Below are 17,970 nucleotides of genomic sequence, written 5' to 3'. Positions count from 1 at the left end.
TAATCACGGCGTCTTGCACATGAGTGAGCATCTCCCTGGGATAGATACCTAGAATTGAAATCGCTGGGTTAAAGAGTATGTATCACTTATATTTTGATAGATGCTGCCAAGACAACCCAAAAAGTTGGTACCTTTACATTTCTACCAACAGGATGTGAGATTAACCCTTCTTCTATCCTTGCCCACCCTGGATATTATTAATCTTGAAAATCTTAACCATCTGGTGGATAAACAGCGATATCTTATTGTTTTCATTTATATTTCCTGATTATTAGTGAGATTGAGCAATAGATTTTTTTTTTTAGTTCATCTCGATAAACCTCTCAGAAATTGTTGATAATCTCTCCCTGAAATTCTCCCTTTCCTTGGCTTCTGTGACAGTCCACAGAACACAGTCCTGGCTTTGCTTTCAGACCTCTGGTCCCTCTCAGTCTCCATCCCTAACTCCTGCCTCTCTACCTGGCTGTAAATATTGATGTTCCTCAAGGCTTGGCCTCTCTCCCACCCCCCTGCCAGCACACAGATCTCCCAATCTACATTCTCTCCCCAGAATATATCATTCAGGCCCTTCCAGGCTTCAGATATTGCCTATACACTAATGACTTCCAAATTTTACCTCTATCCTCTCCTCTCTTCTTGCTCTGTCTATTCCACATCTCTCCTTGGATGCATCAAGAGAATGTTAAATCACCATTCCAAAACTGAACTTAAGGTTTTATTCCCCCAAACCCATCATTCTCTAGGACTCCCAACTCATTGGCTGTCTACCAACTTCTGGTTGCCCCAGAAGAACCGGAGGAGTCTTCCTTAATGATTTCCTTGTCCTGATTCTGGTATCCAATCCGTTCCAAGTCCTATTGGCTTTATGTCCTAAATATCTCTGAAAAGCGTCCATTTCTTTCCATCTCCACTGGCTCCATCTCCCTAGAGCTTTGGCGATGGCTTCCTCACTGGCTGAATCCATGCTTGGCCTTGGCCACCCAATAAGACCAAAGTGATTCCCGAAAGGCAAATCTGATCACGTCATTCTCTTATACAAAGATACGGCCACAAACTTGTTAAACACAAAATTGTTTATAATTGTTGAAAGGAAGAAAGGTAGAAAAAAGAAAGGAAAAAATAACCTAAAATATTCAACAATAACAGTTGGTTAACCACATTTAGTTCATCCAGTTGATGGGACAATATGCAGTTGTAAAAAAACAAGTGTAGTTCTGGCAAATGTGAAGTATCAGACAATTGCTGTTCTTTAAAATCTAGAGCAGTGTAGTCCAATAGAAATATAATGTGAGCCTCACGTAGAATTTAGATTTTTCTAGTAACCACATAAAAAAGTAAAAAGAACCAGGTGAAGTTAATTTTAATAATATGTTCAATTCAATCCAATATATGAAAATATTTTCATTTCATTATGTAATTAATACAAAAATTATTGAGGGGACATTTTACATTATTTTTTCACACTCTTTGAGCTCTAGTGTGTTTTACACATATAACACATCTCAATTCAGACACTAAATTTTCATCAGAAGTATCGATCTCCAAAGATTTAGATTTTATGAAATTTACAGTTGAAGGGTAGATTCACATACCCACTTGATTCCAAACATAGTCAAAAGTTTTCCAGTAACTGAATTGAGGATCGTTTTTAAAATATAAATGTAAGTTAACCTAAATTAAGTTAAAGTAGAAATCTTAACCATCAGTTCCTCGTTGCAATAACCACATTTCTAATGCTCAGTTGCCACACACAGTCGGTGGCTACCGTATTCGATAACTGGCTTTAGAGTAAGGGAGAGATCGCAAGTCCCCTAATTCATTTATTAGCTTCGCAAATTTTATTACAAAAACACTTAAAAGGATTAAAAATACAATAGCCCAACCTCTCTTGGGAATAAATGCTAAATAAAATATTAAATAATATTAGCAAGTTGAATCAAACAATATTTTAAAATAATCATAACCAAATAGGGCATATTTAAAGAACACAAGAATGGTCCCTCCTTGGCTTTTCTTTTGGCACAAAAGATCCATTCACAATTGGTGTAAAAAGGAAATACTTACAAATAAACTTAACAAAAATGGATATTTCTGAAGAAACTATAAAACCTTGCCAAAGGACACGAAAGGAGACTTGAAAAATAGAGGCACACTCCATGATCCTGGGAAGAAAGACTAAATATTGGTAAAGAGCTGAAGTCTTCCAAAATTAATCTGGAATTTTATTTAGTTAATTAATTAATTATTTTTTTAATCTGTAATTCTGATGTAATTCCAACCAAAAGGCCAAAAGATAACATTTGTTGGAGGGGGGAGATGGCTAGTTCATTTAAAAAGAATTTTGGGGGGTGGGAAGGGCCTTTGGTAATGTGGTAGTAAAGCCGCAAGTCCTGGAGGAAATGATTGACAGTTTGACTATTCTGGCAGGCACGACTGGTTACCAGTGAGATGTAAATACAAATCTGCTGGGGACTACTGGGAAAGACTTTCCTTCCTGATGAGATAACAGATCTGTGAAATAAAAAAAAAAATTTGTCCTCATCCTCCGCCTTCCTAATTAGACTATGAGGATGTAAGATTGGGGGGTATCACAGCCCTCTCATCTTAAGAGGGGAGACCCTGTCCGCACATTGTAGATGGCAAATCTGACAGACGTCCATAAAGAGATGGATGATACCTCTGAACCCCCACACCGATTCTGGAACCACGTATCTCTGGATTATAGGTTAATTAAATAGTTAATATTTTCTGGCTTTAGCCCCTGTTACTTGACTTTCTGTTACCTAGGGCTGATCCAAATACATAAAAACAAAAACTCTCCATGGCAGGGGTGCCTGGGTGGCACAGCGGTTAAGCGTCTGCCTTCGGCTCAGGGCGTGATCCCGGTGTGATGGGATCAAGCCCCACATCGGGCTCCTCCGCTATGAGCCTGCTTCTTCCTCTCCCGCTCCCCGTGCTTGTGTTCCCTCTCTCGCTGGCTGTCTCTCTCTCTGTCGAATAAATAAATAAAATCTTATAAAAAAAAAAAACAACTCTCCATGGCAAAAGACACAATGAACTAGGTGAGGAAAAATAATTTCAACGTAGGTGTTCAGGTTAATAGCCTTAATATATTAAGGACTTTTACTAACCAATAAGAAAAAAAAAAGAGAATATTTCACTAAAATAAAATGGGCAAGGAACATAAACAGAGAATTCATAAATTAAATTCGATGACAAATAAAGATATAAAAACATGCTCAACCTCACCAATAATCAAAGACTTTCAGATTGAAACTGCAATAAAATATCATTTCGGTCGTCATACTGGCAAAGATAAAAAGGAGCGCGAATGGCCAATGCTGGAGACAGTATGGATAATCACTGTAACTCATATGCATTGGTGAAATGTAAATTGGTACAACTTTCTCCAGAGCGATTAATTAACATGAATCAAATTTAAAAAGATATAGCCTATTTTTCACAGCAATTTTCCTTTTAGGAATTTTTTCAAAGGGAATAATCAGCCATGTGACAAAGACGTCTGTACAATGATGTTTAGCAATAACAGTAAACGATAGTAAAATATTGGTTAAAAAAATTGGAACTAACTCACATGTTTCCAACAATAGCTGATTAAATAACCTCTGACATTGATTCAATGGAATGGAATTCTATGCAAACATGAAGAAGGATGGTGCATTATGTGTATTGACATGAAAGATACTCATAATCTAGTGATAAGCAGTAAAAAGCAGGTTACAAACACCGTGTGTTGTGATTCTGCTTATGTAAATGTGTGTTTATATATACATGAAAACTTGAAGGATTTTTTTTTAGTAACAGTGGTTATCTTTAGGAAGTGGAATTAGGAGGGAAACTTTATTTTTTCTGTATTGGATGAATATTTTATACATCAGAAAAACAATTTGGATTCCAGTTTGGGAAATAAAATGTTTCCAGAATAATATGCAGTGATGTGCAAAGACACATAGGACATATTGCTAAGTGGAAAAAAGAGGATACAAGTCAATGCTGTAGTAAAGAGATATTTTAAGAGTGGGGCTAATTTAATTGACAAATATCTGGAAAGTTATACACCACAATGTTAACAGTGATTATCTCTTGGGGCGTGCGGTGGATATTTGAATAATTTTTATTTTATTGGTCATACTTCCCATTCAAAAATATATTTTTTAGAGATATTTGTATTGCTTCTACAGAAAAATGTTACTCTTGAACAACAAAAGAAAAAAAGAAGGAAGGAAGGAAGGAGAGAGGGAAGGAGCGGCGGGCAAACCAAGGCCAACTTGGACCCAGCCCTCTGGGAGGACAGCTAGGATCCTGAGAAGCCTACAAGATGCGTGTTGATTTGATGACATTAAATACAAACCCTGACATTTATCTAATTTTTTTCTTTTGTCGTGCCACAAAGAATTTGAGGCAACTCAAAAGAAAAGATATGATAAATCGGAAAATTACAAAGAAAAAGGTATCAGGCTCGAGGAAAATAGCGGTACACTAGAACAACGAGATGGGGGAAAACATGCTTTGGGGTCATACACCCTTAGGAAAGGTGAGCTCCCTCCTCGATTCCACAGTCCTTGGGGTCCTCTGCTTGCCCGGATGGAGACTTGCAGCAGTCGGCATCTGCACAGAGAGAGCCCACCAAGAAGAGAGTTCAGTAGCTATCGTGGGACGTCTGTCTGCCTGGCCCAGGACGACCCCTTTTCTTCTGCGTCCGTAAAGGAGTTTGCAGTATTACAATCGACCGTGCTGGGGCGCACCTCTGGCCCACGCGGAGCGGGGCAGAATCTCCCAGACCTTCAAACCTGGGCCTGAGAGCTGGCCCCTGGCGGCGGGGACCCAGAGCAGGGCGCACCCCTTAGCTGGGGCCTTAGAGCTCTCTTCTCTTTTGTAAGGCTCCTGGTGCATTAAGAAATCCAGGAACAAGGTTACAGAAACGATGGTGTATTTTTTAATGTTTATATTGGACAAATTAATGCTTTTAACCCAAAAAATATAGTGCCATGAAAATGTTCTGTTCACAAGATAATTACAGGATTTATTAAAAATCTGAATTCATGGTGCACTACGGGCGGTGTGGTCTTGAGCCAGAAGGGCCCGTGCCAGCCTCCTGCTCCCCTCCCGCCACATGTCCCCGAGGCTGTGAACTCTGGGATGAGCGGGAAGCAGGAGGCAGCTCAAGTGCAGCTGGCAGCAGGCAGACGCGGGGAGCTGCTACTCCTGCTTCTCCCCCTTTCCAGGGCTCAGGTCCAGGTCCTTCTGAGGCCCACTGACCTGGCCGCATGAGACACCTTCACGTCCTTCCAATGAGGTCCCTATCCCTCCTTTACCTAACTCTGCCTGACGTGGATTTCTACCACCGGCCACCGAAAGAACTTTGCCAGAGACAACTTGCAGAGATCCCAGATTCCTATTTTTCACGGGAGGTGTGTTTTTGTCACTTGCACTGAAAAATCCCCTCCCCGGGAAAAAGGGAATTTTCAGCTTCCATGGCCCTAGTTTGCAGTGAATGCCTGCGTTTTCTCCCAAGGTGGAGGAGGATTGTTTAAAAGATGCTGAGTGGCAGGGAGAAGAATGTCACCTCAACGTCCCTGCGCCAAGCCGGGAGAGGTTTGGCTGAGTCTCAAGGACGCAGGTTCAGACAAGGGCAGACCTGGCTGCCTTACGGAGAGCTGGAGTCGTTTTCCTGGAGCTGGAGAATGTTGGGGAAGCCTTGGGGTCCTGCTTCAAGGCCTCTCCTAGAGTGGGCTGGTCCTAAAACTGGCTTCTGAGGGGGGGACGACAGCGAGGTGAGGTATCTGTCCTCTAGGGGGCTGCTTGGCTGACTCCTGAAAAGATGGAACAGTGGAAGCTGGTTGTACTCATCCACCGTATTTCTCATGGTTCCTACTGTGCCTAGCAGTGAGCCTTCAATAAAGCAGACACGCCCTAGCTCTTTGTGGTCCCCAGCGCTGTGGCAACATAAAGCCTTTGTCCTTTGCTCTTAGCCCAGGCAGTTCTAGGAGAATGTTCCAGGAGTCTCCTCCTCCCCTCCTGTTGCAAATGAGAATTCATTCAGTTAGCCAACAAATACTTCCCGATCACTTACTTCGTGCGAGGCTCTCTCGAGGTGCTGGGAACACAAGGGTGATCGCAAGATAGGCATGGCCCTTTCTCTCTTAGAACACACATTTACCTTTTCATTCCTTCTTTCACCCCCCCATATACATAACAGAAAAACACACAAACAAGAGAGAATCGTGTCTTATTTATCTTGACCCACCAAAGAGTACCAAGCATGTCGTTTCAGACAGAGAGAGAGAGAGAGAGAGAGAGAGAGAAAGGGAGAGAAGCCTCTCCTAGATGCCAGAGAGAAAACTCCCAGTTTTTGTGTAGTCTCCCAGAACAAGGGGCCCATTTTTGTCATTCCTTGTTCAAAAATCCAGTGTCCCCCACTCAATGCACACACACACATACATATGTTCCCCGCGCAGTTTACATTCATACCATGTACAGCTGGAGAGCAGTGAAGTCTGCCTCCCACATTATACCGAACGGATTGGCAGCTGGGACTGAAGGCGATAGAAATAAGCTATTGATCAAGGGTTATAAAAAAGTACTGCCCCTGGGATCCCGTGATGCTTGCAAGCTGAGGGCAGCAGTAAAGGGCTACACAAATGCAGTAACATTTATAACCCCAGGGCAAGTGCTTTTTACATGAAAATAAAAAGCTGATCCTCTGTTTAATTCTTTCCCCCTCCTTGGGCCGGGCTGGCCAAGTGCAAGGACAGACGCTAAGCAGGGCCACTCTGGAGGGGCTGGCCTCTTGCTCTCTGGGTAAGTGACAAGTGATGGGTCCTCTTTTCCCCTGGCTGGTGCTTACTGGTGGTGTGGGGAGTACCAGCACTTTATAAGCTTCTCTGGCAAGGGGGTGGGGGGGGGGAAGCAGCCGTGTCCTGCCATCCTAAGGGGCCCAGTCATGCCTTGGCCCCATGGGTCTTCCTTGGTCAGCTCTGTGTATGTTGCCTGGTCCTGTTGGGAGCTGAACTTTTCACTTGAATGGATGCTAGAAATCTTTCAAGCTTCATTCTGTGACATTTGTAAAAAGAAGTCCTATTCTGGGGAGAAATAAATGGAGAGGAGAGATGGCTCTGGAGGTACTACAAACAGTAAGCACATCACAATGACTAAGGAACCCAGCTTTTTCTTCCCAGACTCACCAGACCAGTGCTTCTTGACATGTGTTCCACAGGAATGTCAGTCCTATAAAATGCTCCGTAAAAAATGGGGCTGTCTGATCAATGATTGGGAAAACGCTTCCTCTTGGAGATTCCTATTGCCTCTTTGCAATTTAAAGGCTCTGAAAAGTCCTGCAGTAAAAGAACAGTTCCTTTTTGCTTTAACAGCATCTCCCAGATTTACTTGACTGCCAAACCGTCCTCTCACTTAGAATTTCTTTCATCTTTTCCTTTTATTACCTAATGCCTATTAACAATACATTTTTGGGAAAACGCTGCCAAGGTACTTATGGAAGGATACGATATATTGCCTGCCCTGTATTGTATGCATACCATGTGCAAAGTGCTTGACATGAATTATTTCTGACCACCAAAACAACTTGCCAAGTGTTATTGTCCCTATTTCACAGATGAGAAAAACGAGGCTAACAGCGGATCGGCTAAGTAGCGGCTTCGCCAAGAGTCTCACATAGGCTGTTCTGATTCCAAACTCCACATTTTCCGTTATACAGTGTGTGTCCCTACGTGGAATAGAGACTTACTTCTCTTTTTGCCAAAGTGAAGATAAGTTGGTCTTCTTCGGAGACCCTTGTCCCAGAATCCACCCATTCTTCTTTAAGCCTTGCCTGATTCGTCTTTTAGCCTGGCACTAGCCCATATCTCCTTCCTTGTGGCTCATGGGGATTCCCATTAGAAAGCCAAACCTGCATCTAAGTAGCCATGGACAGGAGTCCCAGTTTTGCCATTTACTATTTATGTGACTTTAGGCAATTTACCTAACCCCTCTATACCTCAGTTTTCTGATCTATAAAATTTTAAGTATGCACAGAACAGCTGGCCCGGAATGCTTAGTAAATGGCGGCTGTTAAGTTTACTGTTAATAATCTTCGTGCCGGCTGGGGCGGGGGGGAGAGAAAAGCTTACTAGGAAAATTTTAGGGGTCCCTGTTTTAAATCTCCCAACTATCCTGGTATGATAAGATACCGACATTTTTGTGTTGAAGATGAAAAAACTGAAACCTGTTAAGCCGGTGACGTTTTCAAGTGTACGGGTAGAGGATAGCAGAACTGGAACCTGGGCTCCCAGTTCACAGAAATTTAAGACACCCCGATGTGTCAAAAGGCTAAATGCACCTGAGAAGGCAGAGACACTTAGATTTAAAGCTTTGGGAGCTATTTCCAATTAAAAGCCAATCAGCAATGAGGATAAAATGTCTCTGAAATTGTTAAGTTTGGCAAAATTAAATATGAGAAACTTTGATTTTAAAAATTAGATGCAAAATTAGGGGCGCCTGGGTGGCACAGCGGTTAAGCGTCTGCCTTCGGCTCAGGGCGTGATCCCGGCGTTGTGGGATCGAGCCCCACGTCAGGCTCCTCCGCTGGGAGCCTGCTTCTTCCTCTCCCACTCCCCCTGCTTGTGTTCCCTCTCTCGCTGGCTGTCTCTCTCTCTGTCAAATAAATAAATAAAATCTTTAAAAAAAAATTAGATGCAAAATTAGATTGGAAGTAGGGCCCACTCGTCTTAACTACTATATCGTATTTTGTTTGTTTGCTTTTTCTGGTTATATACAATTACTCAGGCCAAACCATTTTTTCTTTAAAATGACATTTTTGTAAATTGACTGGGGTTCCAATAACAGATGAACATAAGATCTCCGTGTTAATGTTGTCATACTCTCAGTTGGTTTTGCTCTGTGATCTTTTTGGTTTTGCCTGGGTTGCTGAGGCGAGGACACTCCAGGATGAAATGAGCTGTCTTTAGGCACAGTTAGTCACAAAGCTCAGGCTGGAGTATTTCAGCTTGGAATGGGTCTGTTCCCATCAACCCACTGACGTTTATCAAAGGAAATGTGATATTCATCCAGATTGGAATTGGAATGAGTTTTTCTTTTCTATTAGATGAACAGTGGCAACACAATGTACTTGGAAAAATAATAAGTTTGAGCTTATGCTAATTGAGGAAGTAGTATTAAAATAAAGTGTTTGTGGTTCCGAGACTCATGCCCTCCTCTTTCAGGGAGTCAAAAGTCCCCAAGTGGCTACTGGAAAATGCTTCTTGTTTGTTTGTTTGTTTTTTTTAAAGATTTTATTTATTTATTCGACAGAGATAGAGACAACCAGCGAGAGAGGGAACACAAGCAGGGGGAGTGGGAGAGGAAGAAGCAGGCTCATAGCGGAGGAGCCTGATGTGGGGCTTGATCCCAGATCGCCGGGATCACGCCCTGAGCCGAAGGCAGACGCTTAACCGCTGTGCCACCCAGGCGCCCCGCTTCTTGTTTTTTTTAATTCTAACTCTCAGTATATTAGGAGAACCTAATGATTCAGGTGCCTACTTCTCTGTGTTAGCTCCATAGCTACCAAGACAGTTGACTACCTAACCCATAGCTACCCGTACTTGTATTCACTAACCCAGATGCTGGGATGGTGGAAGTGAGTTATTTTAAATTTAATTAATTCCTCTTTCTTTCACTTACAGCACCAATTGTCAGGAAACTCAAATCTTTTGCAACTTCTTTTTTTTTTTTAAGAATTTTTATTTATTCATTTGAGAGAGAGAGAGTCCAAGAGCACAAGCAGGGGGGAGGATGGGAGGGAGAGGGAGAAGCAGACTCACCGCTGAGCACAGTCCCTGACGCAGGGCTCCATCCCAGGACTCTGGGATCATGACCTGAGCCAAAGGCAGACGCTGAACCGACTAAACCACCCAGGCGCCCCTCTTTTGCAACTTCTTTCTAATTGGTTCTCTGCAGGCAAAGAGGGAAATGGTATGACATGACCATTTCTTAGATGGGCACACAGACTATACTCAAAAGCTATAAACAGTCTTTCTCCCATCTCATAGTGCAGAAAAGATCTGGTTTATTGATGTACTAAAGTCTAAAGCACAAATGATCAACCTCTGTTTAGCCCTCACTATATCTACAGAAATAATGCTTTGAGTCTAGAGTTTTTGAGTTTGAGAGCCTTCAAAACATTTATTATTTTAGTAGATCTCTCAACATTTCCATCTATGGGAAAATAATATCCCATTTGAGAGACGAAGCTAAAAGGAAAGGAAATTGGCTGGGCTTAAAAGGAGGGAATACTATCTAGGCCTTCTGCCTTTCTGTTCCCACCACTTTGGGGTGTGGCTCTCCATGTGTTCTAGCGTGGATGCACACAGCTGATTAGTGCAACACTAATTGGTGTCAGGTTCATCCAGAGAGCATGACCTCAGTATGTAAATTATTCAGCAATGAGGTTGATGTGACTATTTATAGGTCATAAATCAGTTATAAACTCAGAAATATGAGAACAGGTCCCTAAATAGAGAGGCAATTGTTACCTATCCAGGGCTTAATTTAAATATGCAGGGTTGAAGCCAGGCAAATTTCCAAATCTGATACCCTTTGCATTGGGCTTTGGGAGAAGTGGACTGGATAGGTGCGTAACTTGTAACAAGAAATGAGGGCTAAGTCCAGGTATGACAAGATGGATTTCTATCTTGAGCAAGCCCCGAACATTTGGTAACGGCTGCCTGATGTCCTGGGTTGAGAAGGATTCCGAGGCCAAAGTTCAGGCTCTGGGAAACCCACAGGCCACCGTTGGCTCTCCCTAGCTTGGGTATTTCATCCCCTTTATTCATTTGTGACAGATCTTTCATGAAAGTGAGGGCACTGGGTCACACTCGTTCACCATCATTGTCCTGTTGAATCTCATATTGATGCATTCCCTGTAACCGGTCAAGAAAAAAGAAAGCAAATTGCTTCCTTTTAAAGACTCGTAGAGCCTTGTAGGCCGTTTTCCAGATTGAGATGATGAAGAGCAAGTAAGGGCGCTCTAAGGTCCGCTGGGACCAGTTAGGCTGCTGGCTGGATTTGGGGCAAGGGCTTGGCGTCGTCTTCCAGAGGGTAGGTTTCCCTGCCACTGTGTCCAGCCCCTGAGACTCCGTTCTCTTGAGTAGCTCCTCTTTCTCTCATTCAGGGTCCAAGTTGATTCGAGGGCACAATTACATCTTATTTCAGTGTGAAGGAATGCCAGGCCTGACAATATACACTTGAGGTCATTCCTAAGCTCTAAGTCGCTCCAGTCTCTTAGCCTGGATAAGGTCCTAACCAAGTCCCTTCCTTTGGTGCTCGGGCCTTTTAAGGCTCTGACCCCGGGGATTATGATGCCTATGGCGGCTTGGTCTCTTGTTCCTCTCTCTAGACCCACATCAAACAAACAGTCACTCGTAGACCTTACTCTGGTCTCTGAAAAATCAGGTCATGTCCTGTTTGGATGCCAGGCACACCCCCGTGGCTTTCTGTTCAGAACTGCACTATCTTCACAGCCCCTCGGTTCATCGCCCTGCCTGCTGCCTCTTGGTACTTTGCTTCTCTTAGGCTTCGTTCTCTAGCATTTGCTGGTCCCGGGGTGCAGTGATAGCGCACCCCTTAGCTGCTCTGATCCAGCTCCCCTTCAGTGCAAAATCTCCCCTTTTTCCCAAAGAATTTTTGTGATCTCCGTAACTGCCTTCCTGTTGTCCCTTGGGAAATCATCCTAAGTGGATAATGTTTACGTGTATAAACAGAGTGTGTGTCAGAACTTATCCAAACTTCTGAAAGCATTATTTCATTTATTCCTAATAACAATTCTGTTATTATCCCCATTTAACAGATAAGAAGACCGAGGCCTGCCTAGAATCATGTATCCAGTGGTAGTTGGTGAAATGACTTTGGCAATCTGATTCCAATTTATCATTTTGCAATATTGCCGTTTGACAATTCAGAATCACATTTGCACAGCAAAGACAGTTACTGTCTTATCTGGGAAATCTCCAATGTTTTCTTTCAGATTCATAGTAACCTTTTTGGGGCGCCTGGGTGGCTCGGTCGGTTAAGCGTTGGACTCTTGGTTTCAGCTCAGGTCATGATCTCATGGGTCAGGAGATCCAGCCCTGTATCCTGGCTCCGTGCTCAGCGGGGAGTCTGCTTGAAGATTCTCTCCCTCTGCCCTTCCCCCACCCCCACTCCCGCTTTCTTTTTCTCTCTCTTTCTCAAATAAATAACTCTTTATAAAAAATAATTCATAGTAACCTTTTCTTTTTACCTCCTAATGATAAAACACGTTTATTACAGGATTCTCTAACCTTTAAAAATACCCAATGATTACATAAGTGTGTTTGTTTTGTAAAAATTCACTGATTTGTACAACTTGTGATTTGTGCACTTCTCTGTATGAACGTTATACTTTAATTAAAAAGTTTATACAAAAGAGGGGCAGGATGCCTGGGTGGCTCAGTCGGCTGAGCATCTGCCTTCAGCTCAGGTCATGATCCCAAGGTCCTGGGATTGAGTCCGCATTGGGCTCCTTGCTCTGCGAGGAGCCTGCTTCTCCGTCTGCCTGCCTCTCCCCTTCCTTGTGCTGTCTCTCTCTCTCTGACAAATACATAATAAATGAATACATAAATAAATACATAAATAAAATACATAAATAAAATCTTTCAAAAAGATAAAATAAAAGAGGGGCCCCTGGGTGGCTCAGTCAGTTAAGTGTCTGCCTTCGGCTCAGGTCATGATCTTGGGGTCCTGGGATTGAGCCCCGGTGGGCTCCCTACTCAGTGGGGAGTCTGCTTCTCCTTCTTCCTCTGCCCCTCCCCCTGCTTGTGCTCTCTCTCTCTCTCAACTAAATAAATAAAATCTTTTTAAAAAGTTTATATGAAAGATACCTTTTATTTTTATTTAAACCCTTTATATAGGGTTTATATAAAAGATACCCCTTATTTATATTTATAAAATCCCTTTATTTATATTTAACCTTAGGAAATACCTCCCTGTACCCCATTTTACAACTGCAGTGCAGTTTGTTAACGCTTTTGGGAAAGATGCAACAGCACCTAGTCAGATTTAAGTGTTCAGAACTGGACATACATTGTGCAAGTTGGGACCGCAATGCCTGACCCCATGTGTTTTATGTGCTAGAGAGGTTGTAAAAAACTTATTAGAACATTATTCCAGTAAAGGGAAGAGAACCTTATGTTATTGCAACAAACCTGTGCCCTAACTGATTCAACAGGGAAGTTGGAAGGTTGCACATAGTTTAATGTTGGTTGGAATTTGGGATGCTACTTACTTATAACAGGGTCTCACTCGTGTAGGAGTATTAATTTGTTCTTCAAATTTCCAGGTTTCAATGCTCATAGAAAAGAAGTTACAATAAAATGATATGTATTTGTACAGATTGAGGCAATTTACCAAAGACCAATAATAATATTTACCCAGCAGATATGACACATTATCTCATTTAAACTCCATAACAACCCTACGGAATCATAGGATTATTTCTGCACTTCGCACATCAGGTGTGGCTTGCAACAGTGCATCATTTGCTCAAGGTCAACCCAGGGCTCTCTGCGTCTAGCGTTCCTAATTCCTCAAGAATAAGCCCTGCTACTTCTCACTAACAGCTTGGACCCTCACAGCAACCCAGTGGATTAAGTATTATTGTTTTCCCCATTTTGGACAAGGAAATAGGCCCGGAGAGATAAAGTGATTAACTAGACACTTGCAGAGCTCAGACCCAAGCTCAGGTTCTCAGACTCCAAATCTGGGAATGCCTTCCACTAGATAACGTCATTGCTCAGGCCCGCAATGCAATTTATTTATGTTGATAATGGATAATCTAAAGGTGGAAATAATCAGATGATAAAATTCTTTTAACATCCCCAGTCTTGGAGGAGCTCCCTGTGATATTTTTAGCAACTCAGCAGCTTTAAGGCAGACATTTCTACAGTTCTAATTGCAGCCATTTTTGTTTTCAACAACAGGTCCAGCATAGGCCCCCCGGTCTATATCAGTTACTTTTGGAAAAGGAATTGGGATCTGCTTCTGTGTGGAAGCAGAGTCACGTACATGCATGTACACACCTAAATCTGTCCACGGTGTTTGGTCTAGTTCGGTGCTTTTCACTCCCCCCCCCCCACTTCCCCTGCAATCCCTGGCACGATCTTACCCTCCTTCCCCCTGCCCCATACACACACACAGGGGACATTTGGCAATGTCTGGAGATATATTTGGCTATCACCACTGTCGGGGAGATGCTATCGGCGTCTCGTGGGTAGAGGCCAGGGATGCTGCGAAACATCTTACAATGCCCACCGACGACAAAAAATTACCTGGCCTCCAAATGTCAATAGTGCCAAGGTTCAGGAGCTCTGGTCTAGTTAATTCTATTAAACACACACACACCTGATGTTGCTTAGGACTCAATTGACCTTGGAGATTATGGCAAAGTAATGAAATGGAAGGCATTCTCTAGAGAGTCAACTGCTTATCCACCAATGTTTATTTATCGACAAGTTATACCTGATCCATTTTCAATCATGATTTCGGCTTTCTGTAAAGGCACACGCAAGAGAGTTCAAGTGAAGATTTTTCTAAGATCAGAAACCACTGAGACAGTGGGGAGAAAGAAGATATATTCAACTTCTGCTAGTCACTGGGGATCTTCTGTCATAATTCTTTAAAAATCACACTGATAGGACTCCTCTACTTACTTAAGCACTTTGTTGGTACGAGCCAGGTTTTCATTTATTCCAGCCCAAGAAGAATTAGAAAAGACCTGGTGAACTCCAGGAGTTTCCTCTCTGCCCCAATGAAGGAGGACCCTCAGGTTCTCAGACAGTTTAAATCTCCTGTAGGCTGACCTTTTAAGAGACAACGGGGTTACTTTTCGGCCTAAGAAAAAAGGATGATAGTTGAGCGAAGGACAGGCAAGGGGAGTTGGATGAGAAAACGTGTTCAATTAGGCCTTTGTGGTGGTGGGGGGAGGGGGGCGAGTTCATTAGCTTGTTGGACATATTCTCAAATACAGTCAGAACATCAGAAACAATCATGCACAAATACAAGTACAAAACACCCTACTATCCCTGGGTGCAGTGTGACTATACTACCACAAAACTGTAAAATAAGAAAATTTAGAAGAGACTTTTCTATTATAACGCGTGATGCCTCCGTATAGTACTGTAATACACAAGCCTCTGTTATATTTTTCCTACACCAATAGTATCTCTGCATTAGACTGCTAGTCCTCATAGGGCGCTAGCTGTTTATCATTTTGAATGACATTTTATATTATCCAGTAGAATCCCAATAGTAAATATTTTCTATCAAACAAAAGTTATTTAGATTTCTTCTTTCTTCTTTTCTTTCTTTCTTCTTTCTTCTTCTTTTTTTTTTTTTAAGATTTTATTTGCTTTGAGAGACAGTGAGAGTGCAGGGAAGGGCAGAAGGAGAGAATCTCAAGCAGACTCCCCACCAAGTGCAGAGCCCAATCCTAGGACCCCAAGATCAGGACCCCAGCTGAAACCAAGAATTGGATGCTTAATCGACTGAGCCACCCAGGTGCCCTTCCTGCCTCCTTTCTTGTACACACACACACACACACACGCGCGCACGCGCACGCAAATTGTATGTGGTAATGAGGTAAACGTAAATAATAGAAACCGTAAAAATACAAGAAGAAAATTATAGGTATTTTTCTAATCTTGGACTTTGGATGACCTCTTGAAGCATGGACCAGAAGGCAGGAATATATAGGAAACCACAGATAGATTTGACTACTTTTATAAAAATGAAAAACTGTACTCCATTATTTAATAACATTTAAAATGTGAGTTTACTTTTGTTCAACAGGATTTTGATGGCTGTTAAATAGCTTTGGAGGAGTAAACAGGTTGTAGGAGAGCAAATTCTAAGTTACTGTCCACCTGCTCTTATTTAGACATGAATGACATGTCTAAAAGTTGAATGATTTACTTCAAAGGAGCTTCTAGTGTAAACTTTCAATTTTCAGCTTCTTTCTGGGACTTTCACTAACTTATACTAATTGTTAGCTTTTTTCTTTAGTATTTATGCTACTTGACCCTTTCAAAAATTCAATAGGGAGTATCTTTAATTTGTGCATGAGAAACACAGGGTTCAGAAGGCTTTTGTGTCTGTCTAAGTCCAGATAGCTAGTGTGTGTCTACCAAGTGCCCGTGAGTGGCATGCTTAGAAATTGAGAAAGACCCACCAAAATATATCACAATACCAACCTCACAACCTTGACTAACCCAAGAATCCTTGGACCTCATATGCTACATCGGTGGCCGTGCAGACTGACAAGATACTGGGACTCTATCTGTTCATCCTCTCCAGGGTTACTTTAACTCAGAAAATGAATTTGAGGGCACAGGGAAAAAATGTATTATATTGTCCCATGTACCAGGCACCGTACTAAGCACTTGACATGAATTATTTTATTCAATCTTCTCGACAGCCCTACAAGTAAATATTAATAGCTGCATTTTACAGGATAGGAAAACTGAGGCTTTGACAGGTTAAGTAACTTGTCCAAGGTGTCTTAGTTGAAAAGGAGTGGTACTACCCAGGTGTCAGAATCTGGGTCAGTTTGGTTCCTCTCCTCCTCAGCATCTTAGAGTGGGAANGAGTATGTAAATGGAAACAATCTTCCAATGAATCACAGCTATTCTTTTCCATAGAGTTTGATAGCTATGGGAGTGTTAAGAAAATTAGTCAGACTATTTTAATTAAATGTAAGTATCTAAAATGTGATTTTGCATGACATTGATGTTTGATTGACACACAAACATCTTAATGTTTGTCAACTTGAGTTGTCTAAAGCCAGGGTTGGTAAGCCATAGCCCATGGGCCCAGTCTTGCTCACCCCCTGGTTTAGCCCACAAACTAAAAAGGCTTTCACTTTTCTCTTTAATGGTTGAAAAAATTAAAAGAATATTTTGTGACACAAGAAAAGTAGATGAAATTCAAATGTAAAGGCCCATAAACGAAAGCTTTATTAGAACACAGCCAGGCTCGTACGTTTACATATTTTCCAGGGCTGTTTTTGTGCTACAACTATGTAGAGTTGAGAAGTTGTGATTTCTGTGGAGGCTCTATGGCCTACAAAGTCCAAGATATTTACTATCTGGTCTTCTACAGAAAAAAATTTACTAACTCCCCTTCTGTAGCATTTACAAGCTCAGGCGCAATTCGAGTTTCTGAATTTTTTTATGAAATTCTGAAAGATTTGTAAGTTTTTTTTTTTTTTTTCCAGGAAGAACACTAAAGCAGTCTTGCTCTGAAAAAAATTTCAACAGCCTGGGCTGATTTGAAATGACCCTATTAGGTTGTGGTTTCAGTGCCTAGTTGGTCCAGTTTGAAAGGCCCTGCCTTAATTCATCTCTTAAATACATTAGCGTTATCTCTAGGTGGCAAACTACCCAACCTGTCCTTCCGTTATTCATTTTGACTGTGTTATGGGTTCAGTTTCACAACATTATGAGTTCATCCAGGCTTCCTGAATCATTTATAGGGATTTTCATTTTTGCTCTCAAACTCTTACACACTTTCTCTGCTGTGAAATTTTTTTAATATAAAACTCAGATTACTAAATGGCCTATGCATGTAAAATAAAGCCCATAGTTTTTTTTAGCTTTAAGAAATCAGAATTTTTAAAAATTTCTTTTTCTTGAGAAACTAAACTTAATTTTGCAGGTCACAGAAGTAAGAAAACACCTTTGTATCCAAAGATCTCAAAGCACCTCTGGTGGAAATACATAACAAGGTAAAGAACGTCTATTTATTTTTAAATACTGTTTATTTCTTGGAGGAAATCCTATTTAATGGGAAAAGATGTGACTAGTAACAAATAAAAGTCTAAGGCTATTTCTGGTTCTGTCAGTGACTCACTTTGACTTTGGGCAAATCATCTCACCACTGTTGCTC

The sequence above is a fragment of the Ursus maritimus genome, unplaced genomic scaffold, assembly GCF_017311325.1.
Source record: "Ursus maritimus isolate PB19 unplaced genomic scaffold, ASM1731132v1 scaffold_23, whole genome shotgun sequence".
NCBI classification, from domain to species: Eukaryota; Metazoa; Chordata; class Mammalia; order Carnivora; family Ursidae; genus Ursus; species Ursus maritimus.
The sequence above is the reverse complement of the archived record's forward strand: the minus strand, read 5'-3'. Positions refer to the sequence as shown.